Source organism: Ranitomeya variabilis, chromosome 3 (assembly GCF_051348905.1).
Source record: "Ranitomeya variabilis isolate aRanVar5 chromosome 3, aRanVar5.hap1, whole genome shotgun sequence".
Classification (NCBI taxonomy): Eukaryota; Metazoa; Chordata; class Amphibia; order Anura; family Dendrobatidae; genus Ranitomeya; species Ranitomeya variabilis.
The window spans coordinates 469,821,250-469,838,292 of NC_135234.1; the positions used below are offsets into that span (position 1 = coordinate 469,821,250).

At 40.2% G+C, this 17,043-nt stretch overlaps 1 long non-coding RNA gene across 4 annotated transcripts in view; it reads right to left on the bottom strand.

Annotated features, from left to right (window-relative positions):
• Nucleotides 1-15,768, bottom strand: part of LOC143818318 (uncharacterized) — a 138,107-nt gene extending 122,339 nt beyond the window's left edge. For all 4 annotated transcript variants that reach the window (XR_013224463.1, XR_013224461.1, XR_013224462.1 and 1 more), the window contains exon 1: nucleotides 15,462-15,768. This is a non-coding gene — a long non-coding RNA (uncharacterized LOC143818318). The remainder of the gene's footprint in view (nucleotides 1-15,461) is intronic.
• Between the last annotated feature and the right edge of the window lie 1,275 nt (nucleotides 15,769-17,043).

Consider the following 17,043-nt stretch of genomic DNA (forward strand, 5'->3'; position numbering starts at 1 on the left):
TAAGCCGGACCACAAAAGGAAAGGGCGGACCCCAGAACAGGAGAGTCTCAATACATTGACTGTTTATATTTGTATGACTGGCTTAAATTCGATGTTTACAGTTCCCAATGTAAGCAGCGAGCGGGAGACTGAACTTTTTATTTCAAATAAACTATTTGGAGAAAACATTGAATCGCTTTAAACAAGTTCTAGTCTTGCTCCTCTTTATGTTAAACCCCAGTGAGTGCGGCCAGACAGTAAGTCAGAAAATGAAACAGCACATTGTGTGAGTCATCAGCCTTTACACGTATTCACACTGCTTCATCTGCGGAGAGGCATCCGATTGTGTACACCACTAACGGGAACTCGCGGGACGGCACGGGCCTTTGGTAAATAAACTTCTGAAGTGTAGGTGCATATCGTGTATACAGTGCCTGTGTAGCATGAAGCACATGACGATAACACATTTTAGGTGTGCACATATACAGCTAAATGGAAAACAGATTTAAATGGCCAAAGCTTCTGGAATTCAATTAACCATCTATATGCATTCACAAACCTAGTGTATAAGTAGAAGCGCCTGTGACTGGCCAATAATCCATGACCTGACTGTTTTGTGCTTTGGCCTTGTGTATAATTTCAATTTGTGCAATTTCTGACCTCCTTTTGTCCCACCCATCACTAATTATTAGATATAATCATTGTTGGGGGTTAGTAGTTATGAAGGCTTTGGCACCAGTTTTTTGGTAACAAACATTCAAAAATTTTGTCAAAAAAATGTATACTCTTTTGCCATTTTACATTACTTTCGCCACTTTTAACCCCTTACGACCCGAGGGTGGTTTGCACGTTAATGACCGGGCCAATTTTTACAATTCTGACCACTGTCCTTTTATGAGGTTATAACTCTGGAACACTTCAACAGATCCCGATGATTCTGACAATATTTTTTTGAAACATATTGTACTTCATGATAGTGGTAAAAATTTCTTTGATATTACCTGTGTTTATTTGTGAAAAAACGGAAATTTGGTGAAAATTTTGAAAAGTTCACAATTTTTAAACTTTGTATTTTTATGCCCTTAAATCAGAGAGATATGTCACATAAAATACTTAATACGTAACATTTCCCACATGTCTACTTTACATCAGCACAATTTTGGAAACAAATTTTTTTTTGTTAGGGAGTTATAAGGGTTAAAAATTGACCAGCAATTTCTCATTTTTACAACACCATTTTTTTTAGGGACCACATCACATTTCAAGTCATTTTGAGGGGTCTATATGATGGAAAATATCCAAGTGTTACACCATTCTAAAAACTGCACCCCTCAAGGTGCTCAAAACCATGTTCAAGAAGTTTATTAACCCTTCAGGTGTTTCACAGGAATTTTTTGAATGTTTAAAAAAAAAAGAACATTTAATTTTTTTTCACACAAAATTTATTTCAGCTCCAATTTGTTTTATTTTACCAAGGGTAACAGGAGAAAATGGACCCCAAAAGTTGTTGTACCACTGTTTGGGCGCATGGGAGAGCTTGGAAGTGAAGGAGCGCCATTTGACTTTTCAATGCAAAATTGGCTGGAATTGAGATGGGACACCATGTTGCGTTTGGAGAGCAACTAATGTGCCTAAACAATGAAACCCCCCACAAGTGACACCATTTTGGAAAGTAGACCACCTAAGGAACTTATCTAGATGTGTACTGAGCACTTTGACCCACCAAGTGCTTCACAGAAGTTTATAATGTAGAGCCGTAAAAATAAAAAATAATATTTTTTCACAAAATGAATTTTTCGCCCCCAATTTGTTATTTTCCCAAGGGTACCAGAAGAAATTGTACCACAAAAGTTGTTGTGAAATTTGTCCTGAGTACGATGACACTCCATATGTGGGGGTAAACCACTGTTTGGGTGCATGGCAGAGCTCAGAAGGGAAGGAGCGCCGTTTGACTTTTCAATGCAAAATTGACTGGAATTGAGATGGGACACCATGTCGAGTTTGGAGAGCCCCTGATGTGCCTAAACATTGAAACCCCCCACAAGTGACACCATTTTGGAAAGTAGACCCCCTAAGGATCTTATCTAAATGTGTTGTGAGAGCTCTGAACCCCCAAGTGTTTCACTACAGTTTATAACGCAGAGCCATGAAAATAAAAATTATTTTTTTTTCCACAAAAATTATATTTTAGCCCCCAGATTTGTATTTTCCCAAGGGTAACAGGAGAAATTGGACCTGAAAAGTTGTTGTCCGATTTGTTCTGAGTACGCTGATACCCAAAATGTGGGGATAAACCACTGTTTGGGCACATGGCTGAGCTTGGAAGGGAAAGAGCGCCATTTGGAATGCAGACTTAGATGGAATAGTCTGCAGGGGTCACATTGCGTTTGCAGAGCCCTTAATGTACCTAAACAGTAGAAACCCCCCACAAGTGACCCCATATTGGAAACTAGACCCCTCAAGGAACTTATCTAGATGTGTTGTGAGAACTTTGAACCCCCAAGTGTTTCACTACAGTTAATAACGCAGAGCCTTGAAAATAAAAAATCATTTTTTTTCCACAAAAATTATCTTTAACACCCAGTTTTGTATTTTCCCAAGTGTAACAGGAGAAATTGGTCCCCAAAAGTTGTTGCCTAATTTTTCCTGAGTATGCTGATGCCCCATATGGAGGGGGATCCACCATTTGGGCACATGGCAGAGCTCGGAAGGGAAGGAGCACCATTTGGAATGCAGACTTAGATGGATTGGTCTGCAGGCATCACGTTGCATTTGCAGAGACCCTGATGTACCTAAACAGTAGAAACCCCCCACAAATGACCCCATATTGGAACCTAGACCCCCCAAGGAACTTATCTAGATGTGTTGTGAGAACTTTTAACCCCCAAGTATTTCACTACAGTTTATAACGCAGAGCCGTGAAAATAAAAAATCATTTTTTCCCACAAAAATGTTTTTTTTAGCCCCCCAAATTTTTATTTTTTCACGGGTAACAATAGAAATTGGACCCCAAAAGTTGTTGTCCAATTTTTCCTGAGTACGCTGATACCCCATATGTTATTGTAAACCACTGTTTGGGCGCACGGGAGAGCTCGGAAGGGAAGGAGCACTGTGTTACTTTTTCAACGCAGAATTGGCTGGAATTGAGATCGGACGCCATGTCGTGTTTGGAGAGCCCTGATGTGTCTAAACAGTGGAAACCCCAATTCTAACTGAAACCCTAACCAAAACACACCCCTAATCCCAACCACACCCCTAACTCCAACCCTAACCACACTCCTAACTCCAACACACCCCTAGCCCTAATCCCAACCATAACCCTAACCACACCCCTAACCCTGACACACCCCTAACCCTAATCCCAACCATAAATGTAATCCAAATCCTAACCCTAGCTCCAACCCTAACCCTAGCCCCAACCCTAACCCTAGCCCCAACCCTAACCCTAACCCTAGCCCTAACCCTAACCCTTACCCTAACCCTAACCCTAGCCCCAACCCTAACCCTAGCCCTAGCCCCAACCCTAACCCTAGCCCCAACCCTAACCCTAACCCTAGCCCTAACCCTAACCCTTACCCTAACCCTAACCATAGCCCCAACCCTAACCCTAACCCTAACTCTAGCCCTATCCCTAGCCCTAACCCTTGCCCTAACCCTAATGGGAAAATGGAAAAAAATACATTTGTTTAATTTTTTTTCCCTAACTAAGGGGGTGATGAAAGGGGGTTTGATTTACTTTTATAGCGTTTCTTTTTAGCAAATTTTTATGATTGGCAGCCGTCACACACTAAAAGATGCTTTTTATTGCAAAAAATATTTTTTGCGTTACCACATTTTGAGAGCTATAATTTTTCCATATTTTGGTCCACAGAGTCATGTAAGGTCTTGTTTTTTGCGGGACGAGTTGACGTTTTTATTGGTAACATTTTCGGGCATGTGACATTTTTTGATCGCTTTTTATTCCGATTTTTGTGAGGCAGTATGACCAAAAACCAGCTATTCATGAATTTCTTTGGGGGGAGGGCGTTTATACCGTTCCGCATTTGGTAAAATGGATAAAGCTGTTTTATTCTTCGGGTCAGTACGATTACAGCGACCTCATTTATATCATTTTTTATGTTTTAGTGCTTTTATACGATAAAAACTATTTTATAGAAAAAAATAATTATTTTTGCATCACTTTATTCTGAGGACTATAACGTTTTTATTTTTTTGCTGATGATGCTGTATGGCGGCTCATTTTTTTGGCGAGAAAACATTTTCAGTGGTACAATGGTTATTTATATCTGTCTTTTTGATCGCGTGCTATTCCACTTTTTGTTCGGTGGTATGATAATAAAGCGTTGTTTTTTGCCTCTTTTTTTTACGGTGTTCACTGAAGGGGTTAACTAGTGGGACAGTTTTATAGGTCGGGTTGTTACGGACGCGGCGATACTAAATATGTGTACTTTGATTGTTTTTTTATTTAGATAAAGGAATGTATTTATGGGAACAATATATTTTTTTTATTTAGGAATTTTTTTTTTCCACATCTAAATGTATATTTTTTTACTTTATAACATTGCCCCGGGGGGGGCATCATGTTATAGGGTTAGATCACTGATTTGACACTTTGCAGAGCACTGTGGCAGATCAGCGATCTGACATGCAGGGCTGCAGGCTTACCAGCGCTTGCTCTGAGCAGGTGCTTGGTAAGCCACCTCCCTGCAGGACCCGGATGCAGCCCCGTGGCCATTTTGGATCCAGGCCTGCAGGGAGGAGACGCTCGGTACAAGGTGAGCACATCGCCTTGTACCGAGGGTCTCAGGGAAGCACGCAGGGAGCCCCCTCCCTGTGCGATGCTTCCCTATGCCGCCGAAACACTGCGATCATGTTTGATCGCAGTGTGCCGGGGGTTAATGTGCCGGGAGCGGTCCATGACTGCTCCTGGCACATAGTGCCGGATGTCAGCTGCGATAATCAGCTGACACCCGGCTGTGATCGGCCTCGCTCCCCCCGAGAGCGCGGCCGATCGCTATGACGTACTATCCCATCCCTGGGAATTAAGTCCCAGGTCACCTTGATGGGATAGTACGTCATATGGGATTAAGGGGTTAAAAAGTGCAGTTAACTATGCAAATAAGGTTTAAGTGAGATTTATGAGTTCAACTCCAGATAGGGGTAACATAAAAAGTAATCTAGTAGCACAGCCACAAAAGAGCTCTGAAAATCCTCCAAAAATTCAAAAATACAGCTAAAAAGGGGGCAGCACCCCTTACCTGCCCAGGTCTCTGAATAAATGCACTGCAGGATGCAGCCAACCCTTGTAGCAAAGATGTTGGCAACACAGGTGCAAAATACTAAATAGACAGTCACTCACAGCCTACCAATTCATGGAGGGGGGGGACTGCTTGGTATATGTTTGCACAATAGAGGCCTGTATAGGGCTCTGTTCACATGTAGGTAATGCATAGTGTCTGGTTCTTAACCTATAAGTCACGCCCCTACTATTCGATCAGGCGGGCTGGCCAGCACTCTCTCAATGCATCCCATATGAACACCCCTGTATACAAGACCTAACGTGTTGCGTAGTGTTGAGCATTCCGATACCGCAAGTATCGGGTATCGGCCGATACTTGCGGGTATCGGAATTCCGATACCGAGATCCGATACTTTTGTGGTATCGGGTATCGGTATCGAAACAACATTAATGTAAAAATGTGTAAAAGAGAGAATTAAAATAAAAAATATTGCTATACTCACCTCTCCGACGCAGCCTGCACCTTACCGAGGGAAGCGGCAGCGTTCTTTGTTTAAAATTCGCGCTTTTCTTTCCTTACGTGAAGTCCCGGCTTGTGATTGGTTGCGTGCCGCCCATGTGACCGCAACGCAACCAATCACAGCAAGCCGTGACGTAATTTCAGGTCATTCAGTATTTTAAAATTACGCTCCGGCTATGTGATTGGTTGCGTCGCAGTCACATGGGCGACGCAACCAATCACAGCAAGCCGTGACGTAATTTCAGGTCATTCAGTATTTTAAAATTACGTCCCGGCTTTGTGATTGGTTGCGTCGCAGTCACATGGACGACGCAACCAATCACAAGCCGTGACGTCACGGGAGGCTGGACTCGCGCGAATTTTAAAATGCGCGCGGGTCCAGCCTCCCGGCTTGTGATTGGTTGACAGCGACGCAACCAATCACAAGCCGGGACGTCACGGGAGGCTGGACTCGCGCGCATTTTAAAATGCGCGCGTGTCCAGCCTCCCGGCTTGTGATTGGTTGACAGCGACGCAACCAATCACAAGCCGGGACGTCACGGGAGGCTGGACTCGCGCGCATTTTAAAATGCGCGCGTGTCCAGCCTCCCGTGACGTCACGGCTTGTGATTGGTTGCGTCGCCCATGTGACTGCGACGCATCCAATCACAAAGCCGGGACGTAATTTTAAAATCCTTAAGGACCTGAAATTACGTCACGGCTTGCTGTGATTGGTTGCGTCGCCCATGTGACTGCGATGCAACCAATCACAAAGCCGGAGCGTAATTTTAAAATACTGAATGACCTGAAATTACGTCACGGCTTGCTGTGATTGGTTGCGTTGCGGTCACATGGGCGGCACGCAACCAATCACAAGCCGGGACTTCACGTAAGGAAAGAAAAGCGCAAATTTTAAGCAAACAACGCTGCCGGTTCCCTCGGAGAGGTGAGTATAGCAATATTTTTTATTTTAATTCTTTATTTTACACATTAATATGGTTCCCAGGGCCTGAAGGAGAGTTTCCTCTCCTTCAGACCCTGGGAACCATCAGGAATACCGTCCGATACATGAGTCCCATTGACTTGTATTGGTATCGGGTATCGGTATCAGATTGGATCCGATACTTTGCCGGTATCGGCCGATACTTTCCGATACCGATACTTTCAAGTATCGGACGGTATCGCTCAACACTAGTGTTGAGCTTGGCTGCACCCTGAATAATAAAGTGCACAAAATACATATAAATATGTGAGGTATTGGTCGATATTTTGGCCAAGATATGCAAGCTCGCAACCCAACGTCAAGGGTCCTCATGCTTGCGAGTTCTATCACTAATCTAGTAGCAAAGCCACAAAAGAACTGAAAATCCTCCAAAAATTCAAAAATATAGCTGAAAAAGGGGCAGCACCACTTCCCTGCCCAGGTCTCTGAACAAATGCACTACAGGATGCAGCCAGCGCATAGAGCAAAGATATTGGCAACACAGGTGAAAAATACCAAACATTTTGGTATTTTGCACCTGTGTTGCTAACATCTTTGCTACATGGGCTGGCTGCATCCTGTAGTGCATTGAATGAGCGCTGCAGTTTCTTCAATGTTTACGTCGGCCTGCAGGCTGGAGCGTACCTTGGTTTAGTCTGTGTATTGCAGTGTTGTCCCATTCGATTGGATGGGACAACGCTGCAATGTCTACTACTGCTGCTACAAAAAGCTGTTTTGAACAGCTGAATTGTGCCTTCAACAGCCGTGGGTGGAATCGCGATCCACCCGCAGCTGTTAACTAGTTAAATGCTGCTGTCAAAAACTCTGACAGCGGCATTTAGCGGTCGCTTTCCGGCAAGCACACCAGAAATCCCGCCCTTCGGTGACCCTGTCACGTGATTGCGGGTCACCAATGGTTTGGCATGACCAGTGGTCGGTGCTCATAGCAAGTGAGCAATTTTGCTACATACAGGTGATCTGATCATTGCCGGTATGTAGCAGAGCCGACTGGACAACTGCAGCTTATAGTCTTCCATGGAGACTATTGAAGCATACCAAAAGTTAAAAAATATATATTTAAAAAAAAAAAAAAATATATATATATATATATATAAAAAAAAATTAAAGTTCAAATCACCTCCCTTCGCCCCATTCAAAATAAAACAATAAAAAAAAATCAAACATACACATATTTGGTATTACCACGTTCAGAATCACCCGATCTATCAATAAAAAAAAAATTAACCCGATCGCTAAACGGCTTAACGAGAAAAAAGTAAAAACTCCAGAATTACATTTTTTTTGTTGCCACAACATTGCATTAAAATGCAATAATGGGTGATCAAAAGATCAAAAAATGGTCCCTCACCCTACCCGAGATCTCGAAAAATAGAGACACTACAGGTATCGGAAAATGGCACAATTGTTTTTTGTATTTTTTTTCACCACTTAAACAAAAAAGAATCTATGCATGTTTGGTGTCTATGAACTCATAATGACCTGGAGAAATGGCAGGTCAGTGTTAGCATTTAGTGAACATGGTGAAAAAAAAAAAACAACTGTGGGATTGCACTTTTTTTTGCAATTTCACCGCACTTGAATTTTTCCAGTACACAATATGTTAAAACTAATGGTGTCTTTCAAAAGTGCAACTCGTCCCACAAAAAACAAGCTCTCACATGGCCATTTTGACCAAAAAATAAAAAAGTTATGGCCCTGGGAAGAAGGGGAGCAAAAATTGAAAATGCAAAACCAAAAATACTTCTGGTTGTTAAGGGGTTAAAGTCAGAGCACCCACCAAGGGAGGGTGTAGCCAAACCTTAGAACGGGCCATAATTTTTAATCTATGCTAAAACTGTATTGTCTTACAACTAGTGTTGAGCATTCCGATACCGCAAGTATCGGGTATCGGCCGATACTTGCGGGTATCGGAATTCCGATACCGAGATCCGATACTTTTGTGGTATCGGGAATCGGTATCGAAACAACATTAATGTGTAAAATAAAGAATTAAAATAAAAAATATTGCTATACTCACCTCTCCGACGCAGCCTGGACCTCACCGAGGGAACCGGCAGCGTTCTTTGCTTAAAATGCGCGCTTTTCCTTCCTTCCGTGACGTCACGGCTTGTGATTGGTCGCGTGCCGCCCATGTGGCCGCGACGCGACCAATCACAGCAAGCCGTGACGTAATTTTCAGGTCCTTCTAGGCATTCAGTATTTTAAAATTACGTTCCGGCTTTGTGATTGGTCGCATCGCGGTCACATGGGCGACGCGACCAATCACAAGCCGTGACGTCACGGGAGGCAGGAAACGCGCGCATTTTTAAAATTACGTCGCGGCTTGTGATTGGTTGCGTGCCGCCCATGTGACCGCGACGCGACCAATCACAAAGCCGGAACGTAATTTTAAAATACTGAATGCCTAGAAGGACCTGAAAATTACGTCACGGCTTGCTGTGATTGGTCGCGTCGCGGCCACATGGGCGGCACGCGACCAATCACAAGCCGTGACGTCACGGAAGGAAGGAAAAGCGCGCATTTTAAGCAAAGAACGCTGCCGGTTCCCTCGGTGAGGTCCAGGCTGCGTCGGAGAGGTGAGTATAGCAATATTTTTTATTTTAATTCTTTCTTTTACACATTAATATGGATCCCAGGGCCTGAAGGAGAGTTTCCTCTCCTTCAGACCCTGGGAACCATCAGGGATACCGTCCGATACTTGAGTCCCATTGACTTGTATTGGTATCGGGTATCGGTATCGGATTAGATCCGATACTTTGCCGGTATCGGCCGATACTTTCCGATACCGATACTTTCAAGTATCGGACGGTATCGCTCAACACTACTTACAACCACTATTGCAACTCTTGAATACATATTAGATAGCTTCCCAATCATCAAAGACTTTAGAGTGATGTTGGCACTTCAAAATTTTATCTAGAACAAAAGTTGGGTTAAAAAAAGTAAAATACATGTGGTATGTCTAATGAAATGGGATTACGTATATATACCTAATCACCTTTTGTGTGTGTGTGTGTAAAATATATATATATATATATATAGAAAAATTTTTGAACAGCACCAAACAAAATACCTTTACAAAGTGCACGCATCCCCAGCCAGCAGTCACAGAAGGCTTCTTTAGATAATGAAAGAAAAAGGGGAAACAGCACAGCAGACTTCCAAAAAAGTGATGTTTAATGCCCCTTTTTTGGGGGGCATTAAACATCACTTTTTTTGGAAGTCTGCTGTGCTGTTTTCCCTTTTTCTTTTAATATATATATATATATATATATATATATATATATATATATATATATATATAATATAAACTGTACATGTGGGTATATACAGCATATATATTTATTTATATATATACATATACACACATGTATCGTTTCAATTTAAGATTCCATTTTAAGTAACACAGAACAGTGCAGCGGATTGTACATCAAGAGCAATTGGAATATGGAATGGAACCTAAATGCCAGTGTGAACATAGCTGTACATAAATTGCATTAAAACCTATCAGTGCATATCCAACTCTATCAGTACATTAGAGGTCAATAAAAAATGTTGCAGTCTATATGCAAGTTGGATTGAAAGATTCTGTGTTCTTCTTTTAAGACACATCCAAACCTAGAACCCCAGAACACACCCAGAAATGGTGCCGATGACCATGCTGAAGGCTCTGTGCACTCATTTTCTAACTTAAAAGTACAAAAGCACAAACTGCAGAGACTGGGGCCAAGCATTAGACCGCCCATGAGGAAGCATGGTCATGTCCTGTAGAAGCCTCGAGTGGGACAAAGTACATAAGGTCATATATGTATCTTCTGCATAGTACATGGTCACAACATTGCCTCTCGGGTGCTAGGATTTAGGGTTCTGGTGGTGTGATGTAACATTTACAATTGGTAGTATTTTTCCAAGTCGATGTGCTAAATTCAGTACATCTCACACCTGTAGACCACCAAACACACAAGCACATGTCACATTATCCACTTACCACCTCCTGGACGTCACCTAAGAGAAATAAAAGGAGCAGAACAAGATTGCTTCAACCATTCTTGACACATTGAAAGTTTGTTAGAAGAAAGACAAGGCATAGAGGGTTAACGTCTTGAACATAGTACTGTCAGGTCAGCCCTGGGAACATCCTTGAAGTGTCTGCCGTAGTATGAGTCACAATTTAGGTTCATTTTACATACATTTTTCCAAAAATGGGGATTAATTCTAGGGAAGGAGGCCATTCCTAGACCTTTCATCAAGGAAGTTATTACCTAAGCAGGAATCTATTCCCATTTTTGTAAGAATCGGACAAGTATAAAAAGACAAACTGGGCCTGACGCAATCTACATTTGCACTATTAGATATTTGGATGACCTTAATACTTTTCGTACATTTCTTCTAAAAAGTTAATATTGAAGAAAAAAGTGTCTGTCTGTGATATCTTAGCTGCACACAGGATGATCTTTAGTTATTATTTTGCCACATCATATATGGAGGTTATGGAAACAATAATGATTCAGTTTGTGCCTTCAACCCAGACTTGCAAGTAGATGTTCAGGAATAAGCGGATAACAACTTTTTTTGCTTTATCTTTATATGTATGAGTGAGAAGAGGTATAAATGTAAAATAAACTGCCTGTGGCAGAGTATGGTATGTATTGGTGTAGTGGTACGAATATGGTGGGTTGCAGAATATGGTAGTTTTTTTTAATTACAGTAAATCTCTCAGAGAGACCATGCCAGGCGTTTGTCACCTAGAATCTGAGAATCTGTTGTCCAATTTATCATAATCACTTTTGCTCACAAATATATAAAAAATAATTGTGTTGATGAGTCCTAAGCAGATCTATGTTTGCATAGCTAAGCAAAGCCTTGGAGTATTTCTTTATTCCTTTATTTCAGTATGGAGGCAACCATGGATAGGCATTGAGAATGTCCTTGGCCTGCTTGTTTCCTGATAGAGTCTTTCTGTACAGCTAGCGTAACACTAGGCCTAACCAAATACCTGCCCGAAAGACACGTCTGCACGACCAACAATAGTGTTCAGTCCATTGAGCAGCTTACACCAAGGCAGACAATGAGTTAAAATATGATATCAATGATAATTATTATGATACATGAGTTTTGCATTTTTATGAGTTTACACATTATATGTACATATATATATATATATATATATATATATATATATATATATATATAAATATATATATTCTTTTTCAAGTTTCAAAATGTTGCAATACTAAGACAGGGGAATGTCCAGGTTTGTCAGCACATAGGGGAAATCATAAAGAAACCTGGTACATATAAAATCCAAACTTTATTTAAATTGCCTAAAAAAAGTCAAAAATATGACACACCACATCCATAGGACAGAAGACACACAAAACATACACAGGCTATTACAGATATCCACATATATGTTCCCTGATTTTCAGCACATAACAAAAAGTAAAGGGCGAAACATAAAATAGTATGGAAAAAAGTCATAAGGAAATCTAAAGTAATAATGTGTTAAGCACATAAATGTATAAAGTGTATAAAATATAATGCAAGGACTAATTAATGTACAAGCTAGTGCTCGTAACTGTGACATATTGGAAACTACATTCCGTTTATTTAGAAGTCTTGAGAAAAGCAATATTAGCAAGCAGTGAACACTTCTTTCTTGTAATCTCCAGACTGCTGCCCCGTAAGTCTCCTTCCATCTCTGCATCATCTATTGAACAGAGGCCACTTTCTACATATCGAGGGCATTGTCTGAGACTCCTTACACAACAGGGTGATTATATTCTACAGAATGTGGCCACTGCCCCAAGAGTAATCCCATATTTCTCCTATCATGCAGGCCTTCTCTACAAATATCTACAGCTCCTAAGGCTGGAGTAAGGACCATAGCAGGAGCTCGAGAGACTAAAAGTTTTGGGTGACTTTCCTCACCAATAAATGGCTTTGGTGTAACGTGAAGCAGAGCCTCCCAGCTACCATGTGCCAATAATAATAAGAACAATGACTTCTTATGTGGCAAAGTGCCATTGGACCCCTTTATGCAGCAGGACCCCATAGTGACGGCAGTAGGGCAGAATATATTTCTTATAAGGTGAAGCTTTCAGATTGTTCAGGGTTTACGCACATCTTCTGGTTTTGCCTTTAAGAATAATATAGTACAACATTACCCACAAAGGTGCGAAATATTTGTTGACACAACACTACATTTTTCACCATTAGTAATTTTGTGAAAATTTGTTTTCCACATTTTTGGTAAATATTTTATTGTTGGGTTTGGCTCAGGATGGATTTGAGGGCATTTTAGAGATCCTTGATTTGACAAATATGTTTCCCCCAAATTAAATATTGCACAGCATAACTCAAATATAATGCTATTACTGAGCTAGGTATGGGCAGAGAATGCATTTACAATATGTTTTATTAACACCTGTAGGCTCCTAGATGCCAACCAATCAGATTGCATGTACCCCAACGTCTCATTAGTTCCTATAGGTCCCAAATTCCCACAATCAATAGACAATGAAATATTGACTTACCCTTAATATGCTGTAATAAATAAAGAAAACAAGAAAGGAGACTTTTCATAGACAATCTGTCTCACTTCTTTACAAATAATATTTTACAAAGTCAGTTTCCACAAAGGATAACAATTTTTGTCACTTTTTATTCTATGTTTATCCTTTATGCCAGTAAAATAACAGTATTGAAAAAAGGATGTTATATGTGTATAATAAATAAATAATAATAATAATGTGTATATATATCATCACTGTTCTATGTGCTTGGTGTACCTGGATCTCCAATTCTCTTGCCAGTTACCCTCACATGAACAGGTTAATTAGATATAGGTACGTGTGTTGGTTTTCTAATCCTAATGGCGTTATTGATCATGCAAGAAGCCCATCTGATAAGAATCACAGTCTCAAAAGGAATCCATAGCTATCATTCAAGCCCAAGTCACGAATACAGACTAAATGACTGCAGAGCGCCATTTACACAAACATAATTAAGGCGTAAAATGACTTAAGCAACTCATTGTCTCCCAAACATTCGTATCAGTCTTGAAGTAAGGAGGATCGTCATATTAAAATATGCTCAACTGCAATTTTATGGAAAATGAACATGGGGAAAAATAGAATCTGCCAACTACTTAAAAGGCCTATAGGGATGTGAATCACAGTATTTAGTAAATATTGGATTTCACACCATTGTAAATGATATTAAGAAGATACCAGACACAAATGGAATAAATCATGTTATGTCTTTTTACAAATGTTCTCACCAGAAAGTGAAATAAAAGTACTCGTCACTTGTGTGGGAGGAAAAGCAGCCACAGTATACTGACAGAAAGTACATCGTCTGCTTACTAAGGCAGCCATACTTTCGGATTTCGAATACCCCTTACCCCTTAATTATAGTCAATAAACATATAGAGAACATCTATTTATCTATTATCTATCTATCTATCTATCTATCTATCTATCTATCATGTATCTATCTATTTATCTATCTAATATCTATCTATCTATCTATCTATCTATCTAATATCTATCATCTATCTATCTATCTATGTATCCATCCATCCATCCATCCATCCTATATCTATCTATTATCTATCTATCTATCTATCTATCTATCTATCTATCTATCTATCTATCTACTGTATCTATCTATCTATCTATCTATCTATCTATCTATCTATCTATCTATCTATCTATCGATCTATCTACTGTATCTATCTATCTATCTATCTATCTACTGTATCTATCTATCGATCTATCTATCTACTGTATCTATCTATCTATCTATCTATCTATCTATCTATCTATCTATCTATCTATCTATCTATCATCTATCTACCTATCATCTATCTATCTATCTATCTATCTATCTATCCTATATCTATGTATCTATCTATCTGTCTACCTATCTATTATCTATCTATCTATCTATCCACATATATGTGTATATATATTAATTACATTTATATTACAATTACAATAGATATTAATTACATTTCTTTTGCATGTCTAGATTATATATGTAGTTTATATATATATATATATATATATATATACAAATACAATAATGCTCATGTTACTGCTGCTTGTTACTGTCAGTGACTACTAAAATTAGACTATGGCGTTTAGGTCATGTCTATAATTATGCCAATGTAATAATGCCTATATCCATATAGCGTGATCAGCGGTAATCATATGTTAATATGATACTAGCAGCATAAATATTGATCTAAACAGTTCACTATATAGAAACCATATATCATGTTGTTTAGGCTAATACCCTGTAACAGAGTCAGATGTATAATGAAACTTTTCCAGATATAACACTCCCAGGCCTACAAGTCAGGGACAAAACCATTCTAATTTTATACACTTTTTTTCCCAAGCATGGAAATGTACGTGTCAGGCTCTCGCTGCGGAGCAGATGACACGCTGCAATCTCACATAGGGGAAGGTGTCCAATTAGTAAGAGGATGACAATTTCTTCTTAATGTGCCTTGTGTTAGGAGTAGAAACAGTTAAAACTGGACCCACAAGCACACAAAGAAAACGGCATGCAACACATAATGAAGAATAGCACTGTAATATAGTAAAACATGCATGTGACATGTGCACCGTGTGAATGAGGCTCTGCCTAGCCAGAGTTTACATATGGAGGAGAACAATGACAAAGAACAATGAAACACCTTTCCTTAGAAAACCCTCCATGCTTGGACTTACCCCAGAGGTGCAGTTGTTCTGGACATTTTCCTTACACAATCAGAGACAAATGCACACACTTAGGGCTTGGGCTGGTAGGGCTGATTGCTGCAGAGAAGTGCACCAGGCAGGGAAATGCAGCCTCCAACTGTGTCCCCAGCATTGTGATGGAAATGAGCCAGCTACCCCTCTCATCCCCTGCGCCACCATCATCTCATATTGTCAGCGCCAATGTTTGCAGCTCCGCTCAGGGATTGCAATCACAAGGTAGTTTAACATGTCGCTGCTTCTCTCCAGCACCTTTCAGATCTCCCAGTCTAAGTGAAGCTCCAACCCACATCATGTGGATAATGCAGGCAAAGTACATTAAATATTCATAGGGAATAGTTCATTTCTTAAAGGAGAATTACCAAGTCAGATAAGTAGGCAAAGTTATGGGAAACTAGGAATAGTCCGACATTCTCACCATCCCTAGTGTTCAGGTTATTATATTAAATGACAACACAATATTTTATTACACGTTATCTTTTAAGATGGCCATACATTTTAGCAACTGTTTATAATTGCCATGGCGGCCAATAATCAGTGCATCAAAAAGATCTGACACCATCAAGTTAAATTCAGCAATTTTTCATTTTTAAAATGATAATTGATCTCTAATGACACCTGATAATGATTATGGATAACTCACCGGGTTAACAATACCGGGCGTGCGTAATTGTCCACGTTGTTGGGATTGATCATCTCATTTATAGGACAGTAAGTCATTGTGAAGCGATCATGAGCTAACACCGGGCCATTTATTATTTTTACTGTTGTTTGTCATGTCTGTGGCCTCGATTAGACAGACACATTTAACTGTTCGTATTCCTGAAGTACTAAACTGTGCATACAGCACCATAGCGATCTGTGGAGGGGCGGACATAAATAGGACAGTGCCCCTGTGCAAGAACAATATTTGGGCCCTTTGCAGTCCAATAGCTTCTCATGAAACATAGTTCCACCTGCTTAGGAGATGGAAGAGGCCCCCTTACCCCTTGGGCCCCTCTGCGGCTGCATCTATGGTAGGCAGATATTATATAGATTAGAAACCGTTTAACCCCATGTACTATATGCCTCTATGAATTAGGCTTGAGGCCTTTGGGTAAAGACTTTCTTAAATTAAGATATTAATAGATTCTATCATTTTTTTTATCCTTTTTCTATGCTTTCTTACTATCTATATAATGTAGTGTGTGTGCCTTAATATACTTACAGATTGCCATCTTGCACAGTTTCCAGCGCTGCTCTGGTCCTCTTCTAGGTCACATGATGATCACTCCTCTTCTTTGCCGGCTCATACAGGGACGGTGATACTTTTTCAATATAAGTTTATGGAGATGCAGAATAAGGCTCCATGTATTGTCACTGAGAAAGCGACTTCTTGGCTACCGATAACCCTCCTGTCTGAATTCAAATCACATGACCTAGAAGAGGACCGGAGGAAACCATGGAAGACGGCGATCTGTAAATATATTAATGCACCTAAAATGCATTACATTGATAGCTAGGCAGGATTAGGGAAACAATGTTGGGATCACTGCTTTATAATATTATATATAAT